Raw genomic sequence first — 7,779 nt, 5'->3', positions numbered from 1 at the left:
TTGCTCTGTTTTTTTTGTTAATTCTTTCCAATGTGTCAAGTAATTATCTTTTTGTTTTCTCATGATTTGGTTGGGTCTAATTGTGCTGTTGTCCTGGGGCTCTGTGGGGTGTGTTTGTGTTTGTGAACAGAGCCCTAGGACCAGCTTGCTTAGGGGACTCTTCTCCAGGTTCATCTCTCTGTAGGTGATGGCTTTGTTATGGAAGGTTTGGGAATCGCTTCCTTTTAGGTGGTTGTAGAATTTAACGGCTCTTTTCTGGATTTTGATAATTAGTGGGTATCGGCCTAATTCTGCTCTGCATGCATTATTTGGTGTTCTACGTTGTACACGGAGGATATTTTTGCAGAATTCTGCATGCAGAGTCTCAATTTGGTGTTTGTCCCATTTTGTGAAATCTTGGTTGGTGAGCGGACCCCAGACCTCACAACCATAAAGGGCAATGGGCTCTATGACTGATTCAAGTATTTTTAGCCAGATCCTAATTGGTATGTTGAAATTTATGTTCCTTTTGATGGCATAGAAGGCCCTTCTTGCCTTGTCTCTCAGATCGTTCACAGCTTTGTGGAAGTTACCTGTGGTGCTGATGTTTAGGCCGAGGTATGTATAGTTTTTTGTGTGCTCTAGGGCAACGGTGTCTAGATGGAATTTGTGGTCCTGGTGACTGGACCTTTTTTGGAACACCATTATTTTGGTCTTACTGAGATTTACTGTCAGGGCCCAGGTCTGACAGAATCTGTGCAGAAGATCTAGGTGCTGCTGTAGGCCCTCCTTGGTTGGTGACAGAAGCACCAGATCATCAGCAAACAGTAGACATTTGACTTCGGATTCTAGTAGGGTGAGACCGGGTGCTGCAGACTGTTCTAGTGCCCGCGCCAATTCGTTGATATATATGTTGAAGAGGGTGGGGCTTAAGCTGCATCCCTGTCTCACCCCACGACCCTGTGTGAAGAAATGTGTGTGTTTTTTGCCAATTTTAACCGCACACTTGTTGTTTGTGTACATGGATTTTATAATGTCGTATGTTTTACCCCCAACACCACTTTCCATCAATTTGTATAGCAGACCCTCATGCCAAATTGAGTCGAAGGCTTTTTTGAAATCAACAAAGCATGAGAAGACTTTGCCTTTGTTTTGGTTTGTTTGGTTGTCAATTAGGGTGTGTAGGGTGAATACATGGTCTGTTGTACGGTAATTTGGTAAAAAGCCAATTTGACATTTGCTCAGTACATCTCTCTCTTTCTCCCTGTCTCTCTCTCTCTCTCTCTCTCTCTCTCTCTCTCTCTCTCTCTCTCTCTCTCTCTCTCTCTCTCTCTCTCTCTCTCTCTCTCTCTCTCTCTCTCTCGCTCTCTCGCTCTCTCTCTCTCTCTCTCTGTAGTGCACAGATTATGATACACCCACTACTCTGTGAAAGCATGACATGTGACTGTAGCAATATGCTGAAATCAGTGAATATGTTTTCTGCTGAAGGCATCAAGATTCAACGATGATTCATAGAATGTTTGCAGTCATACTTTAAGAGGTATTGTACGACTCTGTGGGTCAGTATGCTAATACTGTAAGAGGTATTGTACGACTCTGTGGGTCAGTATGCCAATACTGTAAGAGGTATTGTACGACTCTGTGGGTCAGTATGCTCATACTGTAAGAGGTATTGTACGACTCTGTGGGTCAGTATGCTCATACTGTAAGAGGTATTGTACGACTCAACTCTGTGGGTCAGTATGCTCATACTGTCAGAGGTATTGTACGACTCTGTGGGTCAGTATGCTTATACTGTAAGAGGTATTGTACGACTCTGTGGGTCAGTATGCTCATGCTGTCAGAGATATTGTACAACTCAACTCTGTGGGTCAGTTTGCTCATACTGTCAGAGGTATTGTACAACTCTGTGGGTCAGTATGCCCATACTGTCAGAGGTATTGTACAACTCTGTGGGTCAGTATGCCCATACTGTCAGAGGTATTATACAACTCTGTGGGTCAGTATGCTCGTACTGTCAGAGGTATTGTACAACTCTGTGGGTCAGTATGCTCATGCTGTCAGAGGTATTGTACAACTCTGTGGGTCAGTATGCTCATACTGTCAGAGGTATTGTACAACTCTGTGGGTCAGTATGCTCGTACTGTCAGAGGTATTGTACAGCTCTGTGGGTCAGTATGCTCATGCTGTCAGAGGTATTGTACAACTCTGTGGGTCAGTATGCTCATGCTGTCAGAGGTATTGTACAACTCAACTCTGGGTCAGTTTCCTCATGCTGTCAGAGGTATTGTACAACTCTGTGGGTCAGTATGCTCATACTGTCAGAGGTATTGTACAACTCTGTGGGTCAGTATGCTCATGCTGTCAGAGGTATTGTACAGCTCTGTGGGTCAGTATGCTCATACTGTCAGAGGTATTGTACAACTCTGTGTGTCAGTATGCTCATACTGTCAGAGGTATTGTACAGCTCTGTGGGTCAGTATGCTCATGCTGTCAGAGGTATTGTACAACTCTGTGGGTCAGTATGCTCATACTGTCAGAGGTATTGTACAGCTCTGTGGGTCAGTATGCTCATGCTGTCAGAGGTATTGTACAACTCTGTGGGTCAGTATGTTCATACTGTCAGAGGTATTGTACAGCTCTGTGGGTCAGTATGCTCATACTGTCAGAGGTATTGTACAACTCAACTCTGTGGGTCAGTATGCTCATGCTGTCAGAGGTATTGTACAACTCAACTCTGTGGGTCAGTATGCTCTTACTGTCAGAGGTATTGTACAACTATGTGGGTCTTTATGCTCGTACTGTCAGAGGTATTGTACAACTATGTGGGTCAGTATGCTCATGCTGTCAGAGGTATTGTACAATTGAACTCTGTGGGTCAGTATGCTCATGCTGTCAGAGGTATTGTACAGCTCTGTGGGTCAGTATCTTCATGCTGTCAGAGGTATTGTACAACTCTGTGGGTCAGTATGCTCATACTGTAAGAGGTATTGTACGACTCTGTGGGTCAGTATGCTCATACTGTCAGAGGTATTGTACAACTCTGTGGGTCAGTATGCTCGTACTGTCAGAGGTATTGTACAGCTCTGTGGGTCAGTATGCTCATGCTGTCAGAGGTATTGTACAACTCTGTGGGTCAGTATGCTCATGCTGTCAGAGGTATTGTACAACTCAACTCTGGGTCAGTTTCCTCATGCTGTCAGAGGTATTGTACAACTCTGTGGGTCAGTATGCTCATACTGTCAGAGGTATTGTACAACTCTGTGGGTCAGTATGCTCATGCTGTCAGAGGTATTGTACAGCTCTGTGGGTCAGTATGCTCATACTGTCAGAGGTATTGTACAACTCTGTGTGTCAGTATGCTCATACTGTCAGAGGTATTGTACAGCTCTGTGGGTCAGTATGCTCATGCTGTCAGAGGTATTGTACAACTCTGTGGGTCAGTATGCTCATACTGTCAGAGGTATTGTACAGCTCTGTGGGTCAGTATGCTCATGCTGTCAGAGGTATTGTACAACTCTGTGGGTCAGTATGTTCATACTGTCAGAGGTATTGTACAGCTCTGTGGGTCAGTATGCTCATACTGTCAGAGGTATTGTACAACTCAACTCTGTGGGTCAGTATGCTCATGCTGTCAGAGGTATTGTACAACTCAACTCTGTGGGTCAGTATGCTCTTACTGTCAGAGGTATTGTACAACTATGTGGGTCTTTATGCTCGTACTGTCAGAGGTATTGTACAACTATGTGGGTCAGTATGCTCATGCTGTCAGAGGTATTGTACAATTGAACTCTGTGGGTCAGTATGCTCATGCTGTCAGAGGTATTGTACAGCTCTGTGGGTCAGTATCTTCATGCTGTCAGAGGTATTGTACAACTCTGTGGGTCAGTATGCTCATACTGTAAGAGGTATTGTACGACTCTGTGGGTCAGTATGCTCATACTGTAAGAGGTATTGTACGACTCAACTCTGTGGGTCAGTATGCTCATACTGTAAGAGGTATTGTACAACTCTGTGGGTCAGTATGCTCATACTGTAAGAGGTATTGTACGACTCTGTGGGTCAGTATGCTCATGCTGTCAGAGGTATTGTACAACTCAACTCTGTGGGTCAGTTTGCTCATACTGTCAGAGGTATTGTACAACTCTGTGGGTCAGTATGCTCATGCTGTCAGAGGTATTGTACAACTCAACTCTGGGTCAGTTTGCTCATGCTGTCAGAGGTATTGTACAACTATGTGGGTCAGTATGCTCATGCTGTCAGAGGTATTGTACAACTCTGTGGGTCAGTATGCTCATACTGTAAGAGGTATTGTACAACTCTGTGGGTCAGTATGCTCATGCTGTCAGAGGTATTGTACAACTCTGTGGGTCAGTATGCTCGTACTGTCAGAGGTATTGTACAGCTCTGTGGGTCAGTATGCTCATGCTGTCAGAGGTATTGTACAACTCTGTGGGTCAGTATGCTCATGCTGTCAGAGGTATTGTACAACTCAACTCTGGGTCAGTTTTCTCATGCTGTCAGAGGTATTGTACAACTCTGTGGGTCAGTATGCTCATGCTGTCAGAGGTATTGTACAACTCTGTGGGTCAGTATGCTCATACTGTAAGAGGTATTGTACAACTCTGTGGGTCAGTATGCTCATGCTGTCAGAGGTATTGTACAACTCTGTGGGTCAGTATGCTCATACTGTCAGAGGTATTGTACAACTCTGTGGGTCAGTATGCTCATGCTGTCAGAGGTATTGTACAGCTCTGTGGGTCAGTATGCTCATGCTGTCAGAGGTATTGTACAACTGAACTCTGTGGGTCAGTATGCCCATACTGTCAGAGGTATTGTACAACTGAACTCTGTGGGTCAGTATGCTCATGCTGTCAGAGGTATTGTACAACTCAACTCTGTGGGTCAGTATGCCCATACTGTCAGAGGTATTGTACAACTGAACTCTGTGGGTCAGTATGCTCATGCTGTCAGAGGTATTGTACAACTGAACTCTGTGGGTCAGTATGCTCATGCTGTCAGAGGTATTGTACAACTCAACTCTGTGGGTCAGTATGCCCATACTGTCAGAGGTATTGTACAACTCAACTCTGTGGGTCAGTATGCCCATACTGTCAGAGGTATTGTACAACTCAACTCTGTGGGTCAGTATGCCCATACTGTCAGAGGTATTGTACAACTCTGTGGGTCAGTATGCTCATGCTGTCAGAGGTATTGTACAACTGAACTCTGTGGGTCAGTATGCTCATGCTGTCAGGTGATGACTCTTTGACCCCTTTCATCAAGCACTGGTCAGTGTTTGGACAATATGACTCAAGACGAACAAAACAAGGATGATGATTTGATGACTATCTATATTTTTTACATAATCTTACTATTCTGTTAGTCAGCGCTTCGCCAAAATGTTTGGGTGTGCGTCAACTCATGCATTTTACTAGATAGAGGATTATTTAAACAGAGTTTATTTGTGTTGTGTAAGGTACGCCATTGATTAGTTCACCTAGGACTTTTACCATGCTGTTGTACCATGCTGTTGTACCATGCTGTTGATGACGAGCCAAAAATTACCTGCTCGCTTTGTTCAGCTACAGCGGGTATCTCTTGACTTGACAATGAGGTGAGGTGAGTTGAGTTGCCACGGTGGTGGGATCAGATCAAAGCCAAGGCAGATGTCTCACAGTGTTGTTTTATTCATGCCTCTCTTAATTATTCAACTTAATGAAGACGGAATTGACCTAAATGCAGATGTTGACTACAGTGCGTTACACATTAAGGCCAATCATCAGAGTGTTGTCACCTGGCCTTACACATCGGCTCTGTCCCACATGGCACCCTATTCCCTACATAGTACACTACTTCAAAAGTAGTGCACAAACGTAGGGATTAGGGTGTCATTTGGGACGCCGACAACAACTCGTATAGCTGCAGCTGGGGTTTGTTGTGGTCTCCCAGTGGGTGTACACCAAAGCCTTCAAGATGGAAGCATACAAGAAAGGGGCAAGGGGAACAATAGGGGAGTAGGTGGGCACACATCCAGAAGTGGACAGTGTCACTTCAGTGAAGATGGTCTTTGAGCTAACCACCCCCACCACAGCTTGCCCTGGCATAGTTAGCAGAATCACTATGCCCGTGTGAAGCCACAGTTTTTTCCTTTGTTTATTTTGATCTCTTTTAGCCCACAATGGGGTCTTACTGTATCTTCCAAAATCCCATGAAAATACAATACCATTACATGCATAACGTACAGTAAGTGTATCACTATGCTTGCGTGAAGCCACAGACGAGCCAGGAGGAGTGGAGTGCTCTCTCTCTCTCTCTCTATCTCTCTCTCTCTCTCTCTCTCTCTCTCTCTCTCTCTCTCTCTCTCTCTCTCTCTCTCTCTCTCTCTCTCTCTCTCTCTCTCTCTCTCTCTCTCTCTCTCTCTCTCTCTCTCTCTCTCTCTCTCTCTCTGTGTTTCCCTCTCTCTCTCTCTCTCTCTCTCTCTCTCTCTCTCTCTCTCTCTCTCTCTCTCTCTCTCTCTCTCTCTCTCTCTCTCTCTCTCTCTCTCTCTCTCTCTCTCTCTCTCTCTCTCTCTCTATCTCTCTCTCTCTCTCTCTCTCTCTCTCTCTCTCTCTCTCTCTCTCTCTCTCTCTCTCTCTCTCTCTCTCTCTCTCTCTCTCTCTCTCTCTCTCTCTCTCTCTCTCTCTCTCTCTCTCTCTCCCTCTCTCACTCTTTCTCTCTCTCTCTCTCTCCGTCTCTCTCTCTCTCTCTCTCTGTCTCTCTCTCTCTCTGTCTCTCTCTCTCTCTCTCTCCCTCTCTCTCTCTCTCATTATGCAAGATGATTTGCACACGGCAGGGGGTGATTAATGAAAGGCTGATGAAAGCACAGCTCATCAAAACCTCAGCACATTCTGTTTTCCTCCCAAAACACAGCTGAGGAATAGGAGTAGGATTATGTACTGGAGTAGGGGGAGATGGTTGTTAATTGGAGACTAACAGAGGCTCTGGAGAGGAGAGCGGCTGCCAGTCGATCCCAGCTCTCTCTGTTGTGTAACGTGTTCATTCCCAGGGGTATTGGTGGGCCTACTCTCTCTCTACCTCAGCCTCAATCACGACAACAAGGTTTCTGAAAGAAAGAAAGAAAGAAAGAAAGAAAGAAAGAAAAAGAAAGAAAGAAAAGTTGATGTGGTACTTACGTCAATTTATTTGACTCTTTTGTTTGGGAGTTTTCTCTTTTGTACTTACTGCCGCCTCTCTGCCTGCTTTTGGTTGTTTTTATGTTCCAGGCTGTCTGTCTGTCTGTCTGTCTGTCTGTCTGTCTGTCTGTCCATCTCTCCACAGTAGACTATTAGTCTTTGACTCAAGTGGCTCCCCCATCGCCTCTCTTCTACCTCTTAAGTCTTTTAGGGTTTCTGTCTGCTTTGTCAGCTCCAATGCTCTTCCTCCCATCCTTAACGTCTACTTGACTGTTTCAGCTCTCTTTCCTCTGGACAGTACACAGCAGCTCACCTTTCCCCCTCTTTGTTTTTCAATAACACTACAGGTCTTTTACTCCAGCCGCTCCCGGCCTGCCTTGCACCCTTCTCTTCTCTTCACTTTTCTCCTTGGCTGTCCATTAGTGCAATTTGTGTTGGTGTGATCTTTCTTTGTTGTGCTGTATGATTTTGTTTGTGTTGTTGTGCTCTGTGCTTGTTGTTGTTGTCGTTTTTGTGCCACCCCCTTCCCATTATGCCCCCCCCCCCACTCTGACCCCCTCCCGACCTGTGCTGCGGCCACTGTGAAAGAGGGCCCTCCACAGTGATGTCACTTCCTGTCCATGGT

General features: G+C 45.3%; 1 protein-coding gene across 14 annotated transcripts in view; it reads left to right on the top strand.

Annotated features, from left to right (window-relative positions):
* The window catches only part of LOC139573661 (regulating synaptic membrane exocytosis protein 2-like), a 213,728-nt gene that overhangs the window by 163,249 nt on the left and 42,700 nt on the right, over nt 1-7,779 (top strand). The gene's annotated exons all lie outside the window — the stretch shown is intronic.

This window comes from Salvelinus alpinus, chromosome 4 (assembly GCF_045679555.1).
Source record: "Salvelinus alpinus chromosome 4, SLU_Salpinus.1, whole genome shotgun sequence".
NCBI classification, from domain to species: domain Eukaryota; kingdom Metazoa; phylum Chordata; class Actinopteri; order Salmoniformes; family Salmonidae; genus Salvelinus; species Salvelinus alpinus.
This window is presented reverse-complemented; position numbering and strand designations above follow the sequence as displayed.